Here is a 21,855-nt window from a genome sequence, read left to right as displayed (position 1 = left end):
TCCTTCACCCCTGCGCTTTTGCAGTTTACCTCAGCATAACTGCGCAGCAAGTTTCGACATGCTCAGGTGTGAGGTAAGGGCAGAAGCCACAAACCCAGTTGGTCATTTCGTTTGTTTGTTTTTTAAAGACTTTGGGTAATTCCAATGTAAGACCCCAGACCTAAAAAAAAATTCCAAACCCTATTTAAAACAGCAGCTTAGCTTTGCCCTTTCAAATCGTTCTGTCAGAACAGCTCCACTGGAGCTACTCTTGTGACTGCAGTCTATTTATATTTAAGGGTTTGATTCTTGACCACCTATAGGCACCGAGTGGCTTTTCCTTCAACCTGTGGGGCTTCTACATTGCCTCTCTCTGGACTGGTTGTTTCAGTGTACTGAGAATGTAGGTCTCATGCTTAGGCAACTGAGGAATCAAGCACCTCTTACCTAATTCCCTTCCTAAGTAGGTGAGAAGAAGCAATCCTTCCTCCCATAAACCTTTGGTGACACTTCACTTTGCACACCAGCCCACATCCAGCCCGACATGCCAAAGAGCAGTATGTCACTAATGCACTAAATAACTGTATTGCATGTTAACAGGCCTCTGGCATCGCGGAAATTTATATTGCCCCACGAATACTCCAAAACGGAAATGCGTGCAGTTAAGGCGACTGTAACCATAGCTACAGCTAAACAGAACACTCCCTTCCTCGGCTATTGTAGTGACCGAAATTGGGGATGGTTCTGACTGTCCTGTACATCTGGAATGCTTCAGCCAATCTGCTTGGGCTCAGAGACCTGCCTTACCAAAATAATTGTCTTCCCAGCTGTCGCATTACAGATCATCCAGAGTACAAATTCTGGAGGCAGAAAGTTTTCTACTTAGTTTACCTGGGAACGGGCAGCCACAGAGAAATTGGTTCACCTGGAGAAGCCTGGCAAAGCTCAACAGAGACAAAAGTGGCTGGGAACAACAGAGCTGAAAGAGGGCACGGTAGTGGTGGCTACGGGGTGAAACAGCAAAGGAAAGATGGGTTGCAAGAGCTGGAAACCCTGCAGCAACCCTTGAGAGAAGGGGACAGCAGTGCCCAGTGGCTGGACAATAATGAAGAGACTCAGACGTATTGGGAGCCAATTTTGCATTTTGTTAGTTGACTTCCACCTCCCTGTGCCCTGGTTTCCAGATCAGTAAAGGGAGGATAACAGGCATCTCCACCTTTGAGATCTCCTGGCGGAAAAATGCTAGATTAAAACCTGGGTGGATTTTTACATCCCTCTGCCAGAACCTGCAAACAGCTTCTCATTCTCTAGTGAGAGAGACAATTGCAGTGCAACAAGACTGCTGTGAGCCAGCAGCCAACACAAGTTCTCTCATTTTGCCTATGCACGGATCTTTAGGCCGTGCTGCAATCCATGATTCAAATTGTACCTCACAGACAAAAACAACTGCGTTCTCCTCCAGCTTTTCTGCGCCCTTCATCTCTGTGATGCCTATGTATTTTGCAAGCCTCTCATTGAAAAAGCCTAACAGTGGTCCCCACTGTACAGACTAAACTGAAGCTGATAAAGGCTAAGCTAAAAAAAGAACATTCTTTCCTTTTGGTGGCTGAGCTTCCTGCATTTCTGCAGGACTACTCCAAGGCTGTGTGGATGAGCATTCAGCAAAGGGGGGTGCCTGCATCCGCTCGGTGAACAACCCTGAAAAACTTCAGTTCATTCCTTTGCTCAGCAGGGGCAGGAGAGTTGCCAGGTCCTCAGGGCAGCAATTGACTGCCCTAATCCTTTCTCTTCCTACAGTTGCCTGCTTCACTTACACATCATTGTCCAGATTGAGCAGATGTTGAAGCTGGGATGCTACAGACAATAGTCTTCTTCTCTGATTCATCCTTAGAGCAGGCCCTGTCCTGTGTAGGAAAGGAGGCAAAAATAAAATACTACCCATGTGTGTAATGAGGCTGTTTCATAATGCATACACATAAGACAGCCAAATTAGGGTTGTACAGACATGCTATTTCCAAAGGTACCCAAATAAATGAAGCATCCTACTTCCTCCATAATGGCCCTATTTGGACAGATTTGTGACCTAACCAGCTCTGGGGTGAATTCTCCCACGTGGCAGTCTGTACAGCTTGGGAGTGAGCACAGTAGATGAGGGTGGCTGTGTTGCGCTGCTGAGCCATTCCTTGAGTAGTCATCTTTGTATAGCGGTGCTGTGACTTGTTGCAGAGAGGAAGGATGGGGTCAAAGCTGAAGAAGGCCTGGACAATATCCAAAGGTCTGCCAGTGTAGCTGGCTTGGTCCTAGGAAAGGCATCTTCCAAAACACTGGTCTTTAAATCTAGTTCGGGTACATGGATTGGAGCACCTTTAGGAGTGGCATGGTGGCCAGCCATTCCTTCACGACAGTAGGAGTCTGCTCCTCATTCCCTGAGCAGGGGACGTGTCTTACTTTCTAGTATAAAAGCAATCAACCTTGTCACCCAGCTAGCTGTGAGCGGGCTCCTGCACTTCCTTGTGCACCTCTGAAAGGAGAACTTTTGTGCTTCTGTTCTTTACCCGCAGGTTGTTCACAGGGTCAAGCACTGTGGTTTTGTAGTAGGCAAGCTGTCTTTATCTTTCCTGGGCTCCAAAGGTTCCTGAAGTCCATCCTTTCCTTTAGCGCTTCCATCAAGCCAGCAGGCTTTTTGGAGCAAGCCCACCCCAGTCTGGCCGGTTTCATTTAGCAGATCTTGGCAGCAAGAGGCTGAGCTGAATTCAGGATTTGAACCTGCTTCTCTTCTCTGTTCAGCAAGGCCTCCAACCACAGGCATTGCCTCTCTTAGGTATGTGTTCTCTTTTTATGACCAGCTACTTATCACACAGCCTCAGTACAATTGACTGTACCTCACACTGCTTGTGTCAGTACCTAGGAGAGATTCCAGCCTCATCCACCAGCTCAACTGTTTCCAGCACGTCGGCACAGACACATTCACCAGGCTTTTGGGGGGATCTTCCTCTGCGTTCTCCACTACTGCTGAGCCCACAGCGCTGCTGCTGCAGCTGTACAGCACAGGCTGCTCCTGGTGCTGGGCCTCAGCATCCCAAACAGTTATAAGGCCACCTGCACCCTTTGTTGCTACAAAGTTAGATGTGCTCTGGCTTTGGACTGGGACAAGTTAGGTCAAAACAGGAGAGCTACTACAATAGAACATGAAAAAAATACAATTACCCTTATTGTTGTGTGATAACTAAGGTAGTTACAGACATAGGAAATGCAGGCTCTGCATTTCCACTGATGGTTTCGTCAGCTCTGTAGGATCTGAGAGATGCTCAGGGTCATTCCCTAGTGCATTAGCTGTGCCGTTTTCCCTCAGACCTGGGCCACACACATTTGAATTCTTACCCTCAGCTCGAATTCTTTATATTAGTGAAGGGAAACTGTTAGATCAGAAGATACTGAGACAGGAGGCCTACTCTGGGGGTGCTGCCATTGTGAAAGGAGCAGGTTGTTCCTGTCGCTTTGTGAGCAAGATCTGTGCTGGCTCTGACAGCAGTCTAGCTCATGACAGCTCTGCTGGACTGTGGGGTCAGAAAGGTAAAACAGACCACTAAATCCTTATTGGCAAAGAGCAGCTCTGGCAGAAAAGTCCGAGAGAGACAGAAAATGCTCCAATTTACAGCCTGTTGGTCTAGGCACCTGCCTGAGATAAAGTACTGCTTCAAGTCCCGTTCTGCTGGTTTCAGACCTCAAGTGATTCATTTCTCCCAGAGACATCTCTCAGAGTGATGGAGCTGCTGACCTCCCGGGTCGCAGTCCCCCTTCCTCCATGTCACCTGCTGCTCTTCTCTGTGGTGCAACGATGCGATCAGGGGAGCCAGGCTGTCCAGTGCTGCCTTCTGAGGCATGTTGCAACTCTCAGCACCTGTACGGTGTCAAAGGAGCCAGAGCAGGTATTTCTCTTCGGCTGGACATGGAGGGAGAGGCACTCAGTGAGCTGAGAGGGATAATTGCTACAGTGTGTTTTCACCCAGGGAATGATTAAACAAAGATCTGTAATCTTTGTTTAGGCAAGAGAGGAAACAGGACCTTGAGCTTGAGTCTCCCATGCTTCTTTAGTTGCATCAAAATCCACTAGGCTTCTGCTAGTGACATCTTTTTGCCTCCGTTGTAGCTAAGGAGGGTAAAAGAGGTAGGATGTATTGGTCAGGCTGTTGGGCCAAGAGGAATGCAGAAAAGGAAGCCAGCTGCTACAGAGCAGCATCAGCCTTGCTACCTCCTGTAAGCTGTGCGAGCCCTCCATTACTCGATCTTGTTACTCTGTACAGGATAAGAAGAAGGTTTGCTTGGTCACTGCTTCTCCTGACTCAGGCACAGCTCTGTATGAGTGGTCTTACAAGCTGGAAAATGGGATAAGGTTGGCTGAAATTTGCTCTTGCAGCCTTTCCAGACATACCTTAAGGGTCAGTTTCTCTCTTGCTTCTGGAAGTGCTCTACAATCCACAAATTGAAGGGATTTCACTATTGAAAACCAATTGAATATGAACTGCCTTACATTGAAAACTTCCCCAAACCAGGATTTCACAAGTTGTGACCGTGTGCAATTATTTGCTAAACATCTCTTTGTGCCCGAGTACTGCCCAGATGTCTCCTGAAGAGCAGGAAGGTAGGGCCTGGCCATCGATGTCAGGAAATAGGCTCAACCCCAAATCCTTTAGAAACCAAAACCAAAGTAACTTGTCACCTCAATGTGTAGGTTTTCCATTGAAAATGTACAATTATTTATGGCCTGTGAAATCAGACACCAAGCCACTGGTGTTGGATGCACAGTAGTCAGATTACCTGTGAAACTTCTTTGATATCCACTGTTACATCGGTTATGACTTAGAAATGAAGAGAACAAGAGATCAGTTTGTACTCTGGTATTGCTCAGTGTATGCTTGCTTGGGGAAAATTCTTTGTTGGCCTCCCATTGACAAAAACAAAACAAAACAAAACAAAACAAAAAAACAACAGCTATCTTGTATCTGCAGACCTGAGCACTCAAATTTTGTGAAGAAATGAATCATTTTAGTGTGTTTGATTGTTCATGAAATGCAAAGTAAAAGCATTCTCTACTCCCCTCCCACCACTCTGGCTAACCAGGCTCACCCTCAGTTCAGAGGCACCACAGGAACCTTGCACCCCTCGGCCCGCTTTCCTTCGACATTCCTGAGGCACAGCTGCCTTTTCCTGGGACCATCAGAGTTTCTGCTGGGAAGCAGCGCCCCAGCACAGCCAGCCTGGTACTGCATCCCCTGCCTTTCATCCTGTGGCACACATTTAGTCACCTGCCTCCCAAGGCAAAAAAAATTTTAACATTTTCTCTTCAGATGGTAGGGGCTTCTGGCCACAGCAGCCAAGTGACCAAGCTGCACCTAATGCTGCAGGGGTGCAGCTCTTGCCCTCCATTACCCTTACAGCCACAGCAGAAACCTCTTGCAAATGCTCTCAGTGCAAACTTGCCTTTCAGCACTGGAGTGAAATTGCAAGTTATTCAGCTCCTTGATGGGGCTTGTCCGCTGCATCAAGCTATTCAGACATAACAGGCAAGTGCATTATTAATGTACTGCAACTGGTCCTTCACAAATCACTTGCATGGGGTTTGTGGCTGAAAGCTTTCCTCTACCCCCGTCCTTCTTCCTGCTGTCCATTGCCTTGGACAAAACACTCAGGGGTATTAAAAGATCTTCTTTTTTTCTGGCCTGCTGCTTCCTTCTCTTTCTATCTGTAGGATTTAGAGTTTTTCTCTGGGGCAACCGATCTCCCTATGCCCTTCTCTCACTGCCTTATCACTTACTAAAACGAGTTCATCCCCACAAACCCAGAGAAGAGTGATGGGGAGTGAGAGCAAGGAAGAGCTGATGCCCCCAATGTGAAACTGCAGTATTTTTGAGTGTTTGTGTAGTAGTTCCCAAACTATATACCACTCTCTGGGTGTGCTGGAAGTAGACCTAAATGAATCTGAGACAGACCAGCACTGATGGTTTTGGTGAGCACATCTTTTTGGGACAGTATATTCCCTTTACTTGCTGACAAGGCATTGTTCTGCCAAACCACCTGGTACCTCGAAATCTACTTTCAGGAAAAAAAAATTATCACATCCTATCACCTCATTTCTGCCTCTTAATTATTGTGAAACATAATTGCAACTTATGGCTGAAAGGCAAATAAAAGAAACCATCTCTTCAAGCCCAGCAGTAACACTGAAAACTCAACATGTCATAGGAAATGGGATGTGCACAGATTCAAGAGAAAGGGGAAGGCAGGAGAAGAATGAGAAAAAAAATTGGAAATTAAAAACAGTAACATAACATTCACACCATAATGTTCACTATTCTTTGACGAGCCCTCTTTGGATTTTTTTTTAGGCCACTTTTCAACCAGTTTATGCTTTTGACTTTGACTGCAAGCTGTGGCAATGAGTTCCACAGGTAAATAATGCACGAAAAAGATGAAAAAGAATGATGGCTGCAGTGAGCAAATTCGAGTGGCAGCCTTGAAGCAAATCATTGTGGGAAAAGTTCTTCTGGTTCAGAACTGCAGTCTAATAATTATGATTATTTTTTCCTGCTTTTTGTTTTACAGGAAAAAAAATAAAAAATCATTCCCTGAATGCATCCTCTATGTCACTCTGGAGCTCTATTGTGTTCTCCTTTAGTCCTCTGCTTTTTGAGTTTGAGAGATCCAATCTGTTTGTTCTCTCCTGCTGCTAAAGCCATTTTATGTCCCTCTTCAGCTGTGCCACCTTAGACTCTCGTAGTTCGAGAAGAAAAATGGGGAACAGGATGACTAAGTCTGCGAGTGGATCCAAGGTGTTACTGCATTATAAAAGTACACGGCAGCACAACTGTCTTTCCTTAACATATTCTAGCATCCTCAGGACTTCTTCAACCCCTGCAGAGCACTGTGTAGGAGGAAGAAGACTCCTGCTGCATCTGGGCTGCAGGATTTTTGGGAGGTCTTTGAGTTTTGCTTCTACAATCTGACCAGACTGCAAAGAAAGAATAGACAGAGCTTTGGGCAGCTTGGAAAACAGCGATGTCTAGGGAGGGAGAGGATTCTGCTGCAGGAAAGACACCTGAGTGAGATTCATGAAGGGGAGGAAAAAAAAAAGAAAAAAAAAAGCCTCCTTGGTTTGGGTTAATGCAGTGCTGAACTCAAGAGAACACAGCCTGAATATGAATCAAAAGCTTGAGTCTACCTCAGGCTCCTCCAGAGGCCCTAAGTAAAGCTGCCATCCCAGATTGTCCTGTCTAGACTGCTGCTGCCAGAGCACAGCTTGAGCCAAAGAGCGCTGCAGGACTTGGGAAAGCTTATCCCTGCTTGTTGGATCCACACCGTGGCCTGTACCTCACACGTGCATGTTGTCTCCTTCCCTGCAGCCTTAGGAACAAAGGGAACATTATCCCTCGTGCCACCTGATGCAGCTCCCCCACAAGGGGAGATAGGTGCATACATTTTTTCCAGCAGTTAAAAAGCATAAAGGCTGATATTTCTCTTGCTAGAGGATTAGATAAGCTTAAGGAACTTGTCACAGCCACCTTTATCCCCAGGCCTGAATTGTCTCTGAGATGCTCTTCACAGCTGCTGCTGGGCTGCCTTCAGTACACAAAGTGCCATTACTTTGCATCTGCTGAATCCCTCTTGGCCTTCCAAATCCTGGAGAGCTGAGAGGAAGAGGAGGGTCTCCCTTCCTGCTGAGATCTCTTTCTTTCTGCCTCCCCCCAAGTTACTATTAAACCTCCATTGTGTAAATGCCTCCTGAAAGTCAGTAATTAAAGCCAGTGGTGTTGCATGAAGGCAGTTTCTGATTAGTCCTCATTACAGTGCGGAAAGGGTACAGAAACAGTCAGGAGTCTGAAATCCCAAATTACACTTGCATTTCTTTGCTTGTCAGTGAAGTGTATTTGACATGGAATTGCTGAGGCAAGCATGGCACTCTTGCCTGCTGTGTAACTAAACCCTCATACTCAGAAGTCACAAGTAGAGCCCTCAAAAACCTGAAGGTTCGTATCAACTTGATGGCACGTGACATTTTAATCTACATATTTTGAATTACACTTATTTGCTAGTCATCTTTCACAATGCAGGGGGCAAACATTTTAATATCTCTTTGTAAGCCTGTGGACTAGAAAGGTAGTTCTTTATCCTTTCTTTCTTTAAAATGAAAGGTGGGAATCTCATATCATTGCAGGAGTTGGAGCTGGAAAAGGGAAAGATTATACTGAGATGAAGAGCCTGTCACCATAGCTGGAGATACTGTGGGTGGTTTTATGGACAGTGCTGGACCAAGCCCATCATTAGCCTTCTGGGAAATCCACATTGTTAATTCCTCCTTCCAGTTTTGTTTCTTGAGACTTCTCTTTTCTGGTGGAAGCCTGTGTTTGCCACCCCTGAAACAGATGGCATGATGAACCTGAGGTCAAGGGGAGCAGCAATAGTCTCATGTATCCCATGATACAGTGCCTTAGTGTGTATTCACTAGATCTGGCTGTCTTGTCTGTCAGTTATGATGTATTTTTTCCTGCAGACCTAGCATCCCTTTAAGCTGCAACACTTGGACTGCTTTAAACAAGCATCATTGCCGCCATTATGATATGACCCTTCAGCCAGTACCCAGGCACCTGTCCGTCTGTCTAGGGGTCCTTCTCTGGAATAAGGGAAACTGCAACTCCATTTCCATCCCATCTGCCTTTGGGAAGGATAAAACTTTCCTAGTCATTCAGACAGCTTTCCTCCCACTCCTAACCCCTCCGAGCCCCAAAATATGAAGAGCCTGGCTTTAGATGCCCCACTGGTTTGTCTGGCACCAGTACCACATGCACAGCACTGGCACCTGGCCTGAGGGGTGCTCTCTGTCAGTCTGTGGTCAGATCCTCTTACACTGCACAGACTGCCTTAGCCAAACCTGTGACAAATTCAGTTCCTCTCTGCTGCAGACAGATTTATTAAAACCTCGGGATGGAATTAATTCTACCGTTATCAGCCCTGCTCAACACACTCTACAAACGGCCTGACGGAGAAACTCAGAGTGAATAAAGAGCCTGTGAGTTAGTTTCTGTTCAGACAGGCCAACCTGCCGTCCTGCAGAGCAAAACCTTTTTTCCCTGTCCTCTCAGTCAAACCCAAGCTTCCTCACTCAGCTCAAACCTTTTATTTGTACAGTGACCTCTCACCTGGGGCTTGCCAGCCAATTTGTAAGCCCTTTAATAATGAAAATCCATTACCCTGCTTTACACATCAAAACTCACACAGGCTCCTCCCAAACCAGAGAACTCGGCAGATGAACTCTGGGTAAAAAGCACAGTCATTTATACAAACAGTGCTATTTAAGGGCATCATTTCTCTTTCTCCTCAGCAGAAGGAGAAGGTTTCTTCCCCTCCAAACCTTACAGAAGCAGGGTTTATAATTAATCACAGCATTATTAGGGTTATCCAGGCACAAGATCAATCTGCTGTAGCTACACCATGTGCTAGTGATGCAGCTGGCAAAGCCTTGCTGTGTCCCGGTGTCTCCAAGGCTGCTTCAGAGGTGGCTGGGAGATGAGGCTGGGTCAGGCTTTCCCTTGCTCCAGCATTGCACGTGGTTCTCTGCACTGCTCTGGGGCCTTTTACAGCTGCCCTAGTCTTTGTCCAGCTCTAAAGGTAATGCATGCTTTATGCACGCAGCATCTGACATGAGAAGTCTCTAATTTGAGCTGAGGATTAGCAAACCGTTTGTGGCAAATTCTTCATGGAGGAAACAACAATAATCCAGTCTGTCTTAGAGACTGGTGCTTCCACTGTCATTTTGGAGCGGGTGGTAGGAAATGGCAGTGAATCTGCATCCATGGCAGTTCCTTGTGAGCCACAGATAATGTACGCGAGATGTAATGTACTTCCCATCCGGGGGCTGGGATAGGGGGGTCTGCCCTGCTGCAGGCAGGGCATGCAGTCAGCACGCTGAGGAGCAGGAAGGAAGGGTTGTCACCGCAAACACTGGGACTGCTCTGCATGGTCCTTCTTCGTTTTGTCATACCACTTCAGTTGACACCGGTCATTGTGCTTGCCATAGCAAACCTGTCAGCATCTTCTAGATATATGTAAATTCCGGTGGTGATGAATTCAGCCGCTTCCTCTTGAAAACCTTTATTGGGTGACTTTCACACTGCCCCCACAGAGTCCTGCTCCTTGAAGTCAATGGGAAGTCTGGGTGTGGTGAAAAGTCAAGATCAGACCTGTAAATCAGATGATAAAGAGAAGTGGATCGGTAGGAAATGCTCTTGGGGATCAACATATTCCTCTCCCATAAATAAGAAGCACAGGGAATGGCTCAGGAATAGCTTCGCTCTGACACAGAGGAGACTGTATTTCAACAACATAATGGTCTAATAGAGCTTTCTAATAGGTTCAGGACATCAAAGCACCCTGATGCTAAGTAAATTGTCTTAGCCATCTAATAAAATCCTTTTCTGGAGGAGGATATGCAAATTTGTGTGGTTGCTCCAAGGATTTTTTCAGACCTCTTGTACGGTATTAGCATGTCCTGTGGCAGAGCCCAGTCCCCAGCAAATTGACATGCTGTATACTGTGTCCAAAAATGTTTGATGTGGCTCTTCAGGCTTCAGATACTCAGCCCTAGGGAACATATTCTGCTGTGTCCAAATCTCCTTGGTGCTCTGACAGCCTTCCCTATTCACTGGCTCCTTCAGAAATACCCATGGCAGGTCACTGTGGGAATTATGTGTCACTTCTGTCCCTCTGTTTGCTGTGCTTATTTAATTAATGTTATTCCTGCTTTCTTACTGACTTTCTTCATTGTTCCAGGAGCCAATGGTACTTTGCCTATTGTGGGTCATAAGTCAGCAAAAGGTTGTCCGTGACATCATTGCAAATGCAATGAAAATGCATAGAAACGTGCCCATGCATGCAGAGAACCCAACAGAGAGACAGAAATAGGAAAGGAATGTTCCATTTTCACCGACAGCGCTCACGTTTGTCATGCAGTTTGCTCGTGTGAGCCGTGCTGGCACAAGCTGATTCTTGGGCTTTGTCCCCAGGAGGTGAGGTGGGCTTCCATTAAAAGGCAAGCCGAGAAATGCGTTTCCCATTCTCCTCCCTGTTATCACGGCCCTGCTTCTGCCACCACCTCACCTTGGGACTTTCTGTATTGCTTATGGGGCAGTGGAGCCGGGTGCCCTTTTATGAGCTGTTTCATCATGTTGCTGGAATCATGAACAACAGCAGGGCTAATAAAAGAACCTTTGAATGTTCTGCAGATGGAAGATGTCATACTGGGAAAATCAATCCACAGATCTACTCTTTGATGGAATCTAGCTGCAGGCAGATGCTTTCATGTACAGCAGCATCTTCCCAGACAGATTATTTCCTTGCTCACATTGTATACAGTAGTGCAAGTCCTGGGATAAGCAGCTTTGCACTGCAGCACTTTTATAAACACAGCTACGGAGTTCCTTTCTCATCCAGGCTGTTTCCCTGCGGTGCTGTTTTGGGAGGGACGAGGGAGAAAACAGACTGGCAGTGACCATCTGACTCAGTAAATCTGGTCCCAGGGTTAACAAGCAGTGATTCAACGGCAGATTTCAGGAGCAACCCCTTCACTGGTGTGAGCCAAATTCACCTCTCCCTCCACCCAGCCCCCAGTGCGATACACACCGATGTAAATGAGATTGAGCAAGTATCTAGCATGTCCAGTTGCTCAGAAGAAAGTCAGGAAGTTGTTCTGTCAGCATTTCCATTTAGTTTCCTCAACATTTTTTTAAGTTAAAAAAAAAAAAAAAAACTACAGCCACTTCCATTGCTAGGAGTGAAACGATAAAGATCAGATGGGAGCTCTGTTCAGACAGCTGTGCAGAAGTGGTCTGGAGTTCTCATCAGAAGATGAGACACATTGAGACATGTTGTGATACTTTCTTCTGTTACTCATTATCATATTCGCACCTAGAAACAGCACAAAACTCCCAACAGGCCAAGTGTTACATATGCCAACCTCCAAGTAACCTCCATAAACAGCAAGAAGGACATCCCTTTATATGTGCAGATGTCATATCACATGCTGAGACAATAATAAACCCAACCCGCCAACTCATTTTATTTTTATGAGCCTACATTTTGGGCAAGAGTTTCTTGTTAGTGAGATTTTGTCTGGTATCTATTTCCAACTACTAAAACTGAAAGGAGTTCCCACCTCATCTAACCTAGCCTGGCCCAGCTACATTCTTCTAGTTGTTTTTTTTTTTTCTCTCAGCACCAATAGTTGAACATTAACATCCTTCCATGAGAGAACTTCTAGACAGTGCCTGCCCAGGGGAAGCACAAGAAATTATGGCATAGTGTGAGGGTTTATCAGCTTTTTTGGTGAGGGCTGCATCTTGAAGTAGAGATTGTCTCCTAGAGCACTTACTTTCCCACCCCATCTGTATTTGTAGCTCCTTACCTTCTGTCCCTAGTTGTCCTAAACACAGCCAGTGGTGACAAGAAAAGGTATATATTTACATCCAAAAGCAACATCAGAAGAATGCCTGTGTGCTCTGTCTTTGGTGTGAAAAGCAAGTGGGTTTTGTCCATTAAAAAAAAAAACAACAAACTTGTTTCTTTTCTTAGCTTTTCTTTCTCATTTTACGTCTCCTGAAGTTTCTCTCCCTGTTTTTCTGCCCTCAGCCCTGCCTGTTCTTTTCTGGAGGCTGGTTTCCACCAGGAGGTGCAACTCGGCATTACCCACAGACTGAGCGTTTGGCTCTGCTCCACATTGTGCGTGAGAGGGACCATTAAAGAAGAACAGAGAGGGTGAAATTCCACCCAAGTCATTTTCGTTCTTCCAGCCCCAAATTCCCACGTAAGTATTGCTAAAATTTAAACCAGGTATTACTATTTGTCAACTTCAGCCGAAGGGTACAGCACTATATATAGAATAGACTCTCTGTCTTTCCTTTCCTGCGCAGAACTTCAGTGACTTTCTCGTAGCAATTTGGTCTCTTTATTGTTCTGCTGTTTGTTCTTCCAAAGTGCAGAAAGGTTGTTTCACTTCAGAACTCAGAGTTAATGGCAGACAAGAGGAAGTGGGTGTGAAACAGTTTATATACGCACAGTGAAAACCTGGTGCCCTTTCTATTTATAGCTCTACTTGAACTTTCATTCATTCAGTTGCTATTTTGGTACAACAAACATCTCTTGGGGAAAGTACGTTAGCAGTGTGCCAGTGAGCAAAAGCAAAAACACATCGTTCATGCAGACAAATACTTAATGGCCCTAGAAACCACTGCCGTTCCCAGAAAGCATATATAACCAAAGTGATACCAAGATGAAGCTTACCTTGTACATTCATTCAGCTAATAAGCAGAGTAAAGTTTTGAGGTAAACCCAAACCTTCTTACCAATTTCATATCTTTTTATTAAATTTTAAATCAAGGGAAATGTTAGTATTTTTATTCTCAGTGGAGCAGATTTTTCTGGTAAAACGAATACCCTTGGTCACTTCTGCCTTTCGGGTAGAGAGTTGGCTAACCAGCATTAAAAGCTTCAGATGGGATTTTTAATCTTGGTCTAGGGGGTTTCCTTAGACGTTCAGCATACCACACCTGCCTGTTACAGTGCAGCCAGGGTCAGCGTGGAGTTCAGATCGCAGGGCAAGTCCATGGTGATAAGGCAGGTCTGACATCAGGCTGAGAAGGCAGCCTGCAGGTTGGCGTCAGTGCCCAGACCAGCGAGGATTATTGCTTAACTTCTAACGTAACTAAATTGAGATACCGTAAGTTTAATTCCCATGGGTAACACAAAGCAGAAAAGTGTGGGTTTCCAGTGGCCCATAGCTTCTTCCCAACAGAAAGACCCGACCAACTTCATGCCTACAAGGTCTGTCACACTGCTTCTTGGGCCAGGAGTACACACAAGCGTGAGCTGACTATCTCCAGCTGCGCCTGACTGTTCAGCCCAAATGACCAAGCACCCATCTGCAGCTGTGTGAAATAGGAGTAGTGTCTTGAAACAAACCTCTCAATCACTGTTACCCAGACCTATGCTCTAGTAGCCTCTTTGACACTTCTAAAAGTAAGGGATTGTCCCAGTACCATGGCTGGCAATGGTGGGACAGTGAAAGAGGGAAATGGTAGGAAGTCGGTGACTCTGTAGATAAGCTCTCAGCTGTAGGTAGCGTCAACTGCATTTCCATCTCATGTGTTGCAGGAGGCTTGAGAGAAATTCTGGTAACTTTCTTTGCCAGCAGGTATGACATGATCTTGGGTAGAACTGCTGATAAAAGGGGTTCGGTCTGTGTGAGATATGCCAGACAGGAGTCACTCTGAATAAGCTCTAGCTATAGCCATACTGCATGTGCAGGTGTGGTTGTAAAAGGGAAGGTCAGAGTTTTGCAGCAGATGGGCTGGTATGAATATTTGCATCCCAATATCCTGTGTACCACATCATTAATAGGTGGAAATAAGTCTCTGTGCACATACGATTTTCTCGGGTTAGAGCTTCAATATTTTTCAGAGGCTAAACTCTGTTTAAGTGCTAGACATTTCTTCAGAGAGAGAAGATGGATGATTTTGGGTGAAGGCAAAATCCCACCTTAGCACTACTGCTGGGTGCAGTGCCTAACGATGGTGGCTAATGATGGTGCTGTCCCTGGAGTAAATGGAGAGTTTGCTTGTTGGATCCACTACACATAAGGGTCTCCCTAATTGGTTATGTTGGGAATCCCTGGCTGTACTACAGCCAAACTTGCAATTAACACCTTCCTCCACATTTTTGGCATTTAGCCATTATAGTCATAACGTCTTAGATAATTTGTTTGCTCTCTCATTATCTATTGATAGGTGATATTTTTAAGGAACCCAGAGCTGTTTGCACCCACCAATACACACCTTCTTACATACAAAATGCCCTTCCATTGAACACCGTTGTGTACTTCACTGAGATGCGGCTGCTCAACAGCCAAGGCTTTCTCTAGAGGAACAGCCTGGGCCATTGTCTTCATCTGAAGAAAATTTGTGGCAGAAAAATCTGGATGCGGTCTGGTGTGGCTCATAATTCAAGGCCTTAGCAAAGCACGTGTAAGCAGCCAGGATGAAGGTTACACTGCCTGTACTCTTATGAACTTTGAATGCCTGGCTTTGCAACCTCAATAACATTGCAAAGCAAGCTGGGAGAGGTAACTGTACATGTGCCATGTCACTAGGGTTTGAGGCAAGTGTTTCCAGAGAACCGTTCGCTAGACTGTACCAGGGCAGTCTGAACCCTGCTGACTTTATTGAGACACTGAGAGTCTTGGCATTAGTCACTTAGTGCATGACAAGTTACTCATTTGGAATGAGGACATTAGACAGCCAGGTCCAGGTACACAGAGATCCTTTTCTTCCAGCAAGAATTAAGGGTCTTACTATCTCTGAGGGTCTGGCCCGTCTCCCATAATTTGGAGAGACCCAGCAATGTTCTAATATAACCTCATGTTGCAAGTCACAGGAGCTTCCCATATATTTTTTTTGTATCTCTAAGTTACAGCAGAGCTATTACAAAGGCTAAAAATAAACAAAGAGGGAAAGATCAATAAAAGATAGCTTTCTTAATTCATCGCCTTTACTGTCTCTTCCTTGGAGCACAGAGAAGTCACTAGAAAATCATGTTCCAGGATCAGGAATGAAGGATTTGATTCATTGCTAATAAAGGGTAGAAAACCAGGAGTTGCAGGCCAGCTTACAGGTTAAGGGAGTCCTTAATGCTTCTGGGATATGTTCTAGCATCTGTTGCAGGCACCTTTCTTTCCTGTGGGAGAGGCATTCCTTGCCATGTTTTCTCTCTCATTTAATCCTCCCTACTCATACCTCTACTCACAGGCCTTGGTTGCATTAATCACTTTAATCAGTGCTGGAGCCAGGTTAGGAACCTAATTGTAACACAAGACACACTGACTGCTACCGAAGGTCTCCCTGTAGCTCAGGAAAAAAACATTTACTTGAAATGTGAACACCCCTTCTGTTTAAACATGGTGTTTTTTCAACTCAAGGTTTTGTAGGATATGTGCTGGGCCTGTTGTATTAGCACTGGACTGCTTGTTTTGGTCGTAGTCCCAAAACTTAACAGGATTCCTCTGAGGTGAGGGTTTGGGTGCCCCTTCACCCAGCACCTAACCCCAACTTCTACCCACCAGGTATTCCATTGCATCTTGCGTTTTCAAAATGATATCTTCACCTCAGCTTTCATGAGGAGGAATGAACATCGAGCAATTCCCCTTGTCTCCTTCCCCCTCCTAACCCGTAACTTCTGGCTACAACTGCCAACATCTGCTAGGCAATGAATTAATTGTCTAGATTCTTTTCTTCTGGTTATGGACACAGCAGAAGAATTCTTGGCCTGTTCCTGGCAGATACTGAGGACACACACAAAATTACGTTTGATTCAAGCTTTGTGGTGCTTTATAGATGAAGGTTGAATGTACTCTGTGATTTTACAGCCGAGAGGAGCCACTTTCTATGTAATGTAGGGATGGTCACCCAGTTGTTATACAGGAGAATAACAGCGTGGAGCCACTTGTCTCAGTTCTCAGAAAACTGAGAACCCGTTACTTCGACCTCTAATTGCACGTGAGTTTATCTGAAGAGGCAGCAGGTCTTCCGTTGGATTGAATAATAAAAAGCAGAACTGCAGTGATCCTTTTCTGCAGGCAGAGGTGAACAACTTTGCAAGCACTTTGTTCAACAAGCATTGCACTTTCTCTCTGTTCTAGGGTTAAGGTCTGAGGGCAGAAGCAAACATTTAGAAGAGTATTATCCTGTGACTATAAACGAAGATGTGTGTATCGATACTGACATCTCCTATGGCTTGAGCAATCCTGGACGTGGGGCGAGGTCATTCACACTTTCATGTGCTAGCCAGCGAGTTGAATTCTCACACCCTTATCTATTATACTGGCTAAGGCGTCGCTCTGTTTTCTCTTCTATCTGCATAACCACGTGTTGAGCAACTGGAATGTCATTCCAGAAATTCTGACTGGCTTGGGTGTGTACTCCTTGCAGGAATTACTTCTGGGAATCGCTCAGAAGGGCCAAACAATAAGGTTTCCAAAAATTATGCTACTGTACAGCATGCATTTAAATGAATTGCATAATTTGGCCAAACATAATCCCTCTATTGTAGAGTAGCAGACACCTCTGCCTGCTATTTCAAAAGGTGATCCAGGTGATCCTAGGAGCTGTGTGCTATTTACATACTTACAATGTTTATTTATAGTGTGTATATGTGCCAGAAGGGAATTAGGGTTTATTTAATATTTTCCATTGTTTCAAAGTCATAGCAGCACTCGTCAGACTCCCACAGCCCCATGTCTTCATAATTCAGCCCATCATTCATTTCACTCAGCTACATTCAGGACACATTCCCTGATGGAAGTGGCACCGCAGCAGGCAGGGATGTTGACAACAGGAGCAGCCTTCAACATAGTTAAGTGCTGCTTTCTGTGGCTGGCGACAAAGCCCTGGCACCTAGAGCAAAAGACAGCCTCACTGTGAACAAGTGGAGGTGGCATGCAGGAAATATTGGTGAGCCAGGGACCTGTCTTCCTGCTGAACCCAGATCTCTCTGGGTATACATGTAGGGGAATCCCCCACCAAGGGCTGATGCAGGGCAGTCGCCAGCCAGAGGCAGAGGGATTGTACTCCAGCAGGCAGAGTGAGCCTCACATCCTTCCCAGGCACCACGGTGGTGGCAGGAGCCCCCAGAACTGGCAGAAGCAGCCAGAAGCTTAGGAATAGATTTAAACAGCTGTTGCCTGTGTTGCTGCTACAAAACACGGACCATTTGCATCAGTGTCTGAAGGCTGCATCTCACTTGCTCATCATTTATGCTGTTTACAAGCTGGCCGACACTTTGGCTTTCACCTGAAGCAAGTCAGCTCACTCTCCAGGGAGGAAAACTCAACTTGTCCAAGTGACAACCGGCCACATACAAGCTCCATCCTTACTGACAGTGTGGCAGTTGGAACAGCAAAGTCCACCACAAGAAGAAACCACAAGACACGCAGATGTAGCTCAGAAAAAAGTAATGAAGGATTTTTCCCTTTTTTTCTCTTGATGGCTTCCTTTTTCATGTCTTATTTTTTTTCTGGTACTTTAAAGAAATCCAGGGAAATCTGACAAAGCAGCCAAGTTGAGTGGCACTCAAAGGAAAACAAAGCTGAAAGCACTTTGGGTGCCTGTCACTAAATTGCAAGGGTCCCTTTGCACACTGGCAGCTCAAGGGCCAGGGCAGAGAAGCATCTCCTGAGGGAAACACTCTGCCTACTTCCACTGGCAGGGAGCAGACAGCAGAGAGCTGTTGTCTGTTCATGGCAACATAGAAACTAAGGGCTCAGTCTAGCTTGTATATACAGAGCTTCATCGCATGCTACCTGATAGCCCTAGCAGTCAGCTGGTTTTAATATGGTCCAAAGCTCGGTTACCTAAAGACAATCAAGAGCTTTTAAAGGAGCTACAACAAAATAGATGAGAAATGGGCCCTGGAAGGATTCTGTGATTCTCTTGAACTGAATTCCGTCCCTCCAGTGGGCACTTGGCCTTCCAGAGGTCTCCTGAGCTCTTGCATGGGGAGAACAGTGATAGGGCAAGCTCATACTCCTTCCACACCGTGGCCATTCGTGCAGCGGTTCAGTGGGGAATTATGCTAGAGGCATGGCTTTGCGACCCCTTGAAACATGGCCCCCTTCAGAGCATTTGCAATCAGAGATAAATTCGGCTGTAACAATAAGGAATGCTGCTCATTTTCAAACTTTGGCTGGCAGTTGTACCTTATGCAGTTGGGATATATTCTTAGCTTACTGTTCAACCACATTTAGCTGTGCGTTATGCAACTGCTATTAGCATTAATGAGTTGCAAGGCTACTCTGCTGATACTGTTCCTAGAAACAGTCTGCCTGGGAAAGCACTCTTTTGGTCTAGTTAGGGGAGTTGCAGGGAGTGGAGGGGACCAGCATACTTTGGTGCTTGATAAGGTGCCTTGATCCAGATCTAGCCGTGGGTCTGCTCTTCCGCTGTGAATTTCAAAAATCAGAAAAAAAATACCTCTGTATGCTGATGCTGCCTCTGTCCAGGGTCAAATTTGGATTCTGGTTAGGAATAATGTCTCCCAAACACTGATGAGTTTGATATCCAGCCTGAGGTGAATCTAGGGGGGCAATTTAAAAGCAACTGTTTAAAACCTACAAGCTAAGGAGCAAAATAAAACTTCACCCCCAGACCACGAGGATAACCTGCTGTGGAAATCTCATTTAATCTTTATTTTGAGTAAGATGAAAGTAGCTTTTAAATGTTAGCATTTTTAGTACTGGTGTGCAGAAGTTACACTTTGTGCCTCAAAAGAAAGATCTGCAGGGGCCCCGAGTGTATCTTACACATCTCGAATAGATCACTGATGTCAAGAAACTAGCACAGATTTCTAGTGACTGAACTTCTTATTTGTTTTTTGGGGGTAGCAAAGTAAAACCCATTTTTCTGAAAACTGTTCTGGCAGAACTGAAACAGGTCTCAGATTTGTATGTTCTCTCCAAAGGCTGCGCTTGCTCTCAGCGAGGACTATTTGCATGTCCAGACTAGGCAGTGGTGCAGCCGTGTACTTAGCTGCACAAACCGGTACTGATTTTGCTTGTGCAAAATGCAAACACCCTCAATTACCTGTAGAAAATCCTCGCCAAGGCTTGAGATTTCTGATCTGCTTGGATGTGGCACTTCCTATCATGTGCCCTGGCAGCTGTGCAGGTCTTCATTTGGAGCAAAGCCTGGAGGAAGACAAGGCGAAGATGGTAGTTCTAGTTGAAAGGCAAATGGATCAAAGGCAGGCGATTAACATCAGCGCCTCTCATCAGGACAGAGTGTCTGAGTTCAGCCTTCCCTCGCATCGCACCCGAAAGCCTGGTCACTCCTTTGTTTGCCTGAAAGCGTCTTGGGTATGGGGCAGCCTGTGCATGGGTCACACATCAAATAAGCACAGGCAGGAGCCCAGACCAAACACGTGGCTGGGACCAGCGAGATGCGACGGGAGATACCTGCAGCGCTCTCGGCCAAACACGAGACCTGAAAGGCTGGTGGGAGGCAGACAGGCAACCAGAGAATAAAAGCTGGGGTTCTTGAGCACGTAAACAATAGAAACCACAGAACAACCACACTTGCTCTCTAAAATGGCACTGCACTCACGGGGCCAAACAGCTGGCCAGATGCTCAGGCTTGAAAGACAGCGACTGAAACCTGTACCAGCCTCTCATTTGCTGCCTCATGCCTAAAAGCCACAACATCCTCAAAGCTGTCACAGTGATGCTGAGGGGAAAATTGTCCCTTTGTATCTCTGTTGTCTGCTTTCATGTGTGGAGATACTGCATGACAGGCTGCAGTGCTGAGCCTAATGCTGATCTATGGATATAGATCAGGAAGAGCTTGGCTAAAGTAAACAATTATTCCCAAGTGAACTGGGAATGAGGAAGAAGTCTGCAGACTTCATGCACACATTCTCACGCTGTTTTGCAAGCCTGAGCAATCCTGTTTTCCATAGCCAGGCTGCAGGAGCACGTTCAGCTCTCTTCACGTAGCTTTGTCTGCAGCACCCAAGTCCCCCGCGCTAGTTGGGATGTTCATAGACATGTAAGGGCTGAGAGATACCTGGGGGATTTCCTGAAGCACTGGAGCAGGTTAGGCACCTCGGGCTTGATGTTTGTCTGCCACATCAGTGCTGTAGTAGATGGTGCTCACAGGAGACTCCACAGCTTCTTGCCTGTTCCCTTTGGGTCAGGAGAAACAACTTCAAAAAGCCGTGCCTTAAGCATGTCACCCCAGGCCTGCCTTTCTCCAGTTACCTCCTTAGGCCCCACAGGGATTATAACATTTTTCAGGTAGAGATTTAGCTGCTTATTATAAACATATAAACGGGGTGCTCTGGCGTTAACCAGGTTCTGCTGCCATCGGTGTCACCAACATCTTTGCTTTAGGGGGAGCATGGAGGGGATCCCGCCCTTCACCACTTTCTCCACCTAGCCCTTGTGCATCCCTAGGGTGCAGTGCCAGGGATCAGGCTGCCCTTTCAGCTGTTAGCTCTGGCACTCGGTACACCATACTGCTGTCCCCATATCTTCGTAGCATCCACTTGGTGCCCTAAATGAGCTGCCAGAAGAGGAGACACTGGGTCTCAGCAGGGTGTCTGCTGTTAGGAGAAAGGCAGTTGGCTCACCCAGAAGGGAGTTCATTGCACTGCGTCAGGTAACTGCTCAAGGATGGTAGGCTGGACTTGGGGGAGATAGACATCCCCAAAAGAGAGATTGCTGTGTACACAGAGGAGGCTGTGGGCTTTCCACAAGACTCTTTTCCTGACATGTGCAGCACAGCACTCGTAGTTCACAAGTGTTGACAGTTTAGAAACACTCTTGTGTATGAATATTGCAAGAGAAAAAAAAAAAAAGGAGGACACTGAAAATGGACAAAAGTCTTTCATAGGGCTGGACACATTTCAACTCCCATTTTGGATCTCTCCTCACCAGCCCTCCATACTGGGTACGGCTATGGGAAATACTTCCAGATCTATATACTTATGCACAGTCAGCACACACTGAATTACATGGGTATGCCCAGCTCCCATTGTCAGCAAAAAGAACATGCACTCAGTGGCATCTTGGGGTAGACGTGCTCTGAGGCACATGTCTTTGGTCTGAAGCAAGCTACCTCTCCAGAAGCAGCCTGTCAAAGGAGAGTTTGCCTTTTAGGTCCCACAGAAAAGGGTCTGTGTTCATATGGTTTCATATGCCTGTATACTTACTGTTCAAAGGACTGGGACAACTTTTGCTGTTTCCTGATAACATTTTTAGAAGGCTCTGGTCTATCTATTCCACGC

The 21,855-nt window shown here is 45.9% G+C and overlaps 1 long non-coding RNA gene across 1 annotated transcript in view; it reads left to right on the top strand.

Annotated features, from left to right (window-relative positions):
- Window positions 1-21,855, top strand: part of LOC121069444 — a 91,678-nt gene that overhangs the window by 17,818 nt on the left and 52,005 nt on the right. The window contains exon 4 of the long non-coding RNA XR_005819430.1: window positions 12,658-12,832. This is a non-coding gene — a long non-coding RNA (uncharacterized LOC121069444). The remainder of the gene's footprint in view (window positions 1-12,657; window positions 12,833-21,855) is intronic.

The sequence above is a fragment of the Cygnus olor genome, chromosome 4 (assembly GCF_009769625.2).
Source record: "Cygnus olor isolate bCygOlo1 chromosome 4, bCygOlo1.pri.v2, whole genome shotgun sequence".
Lineage (NCBI taxonomy): Eukaryota > Metazoa > Chordata > Aves > Anseriformes > Anatidae > Cygnus > Cygnus olor.
This window is presented reverse-complemented; position numbering and strand designations above follow the sequence as displayed.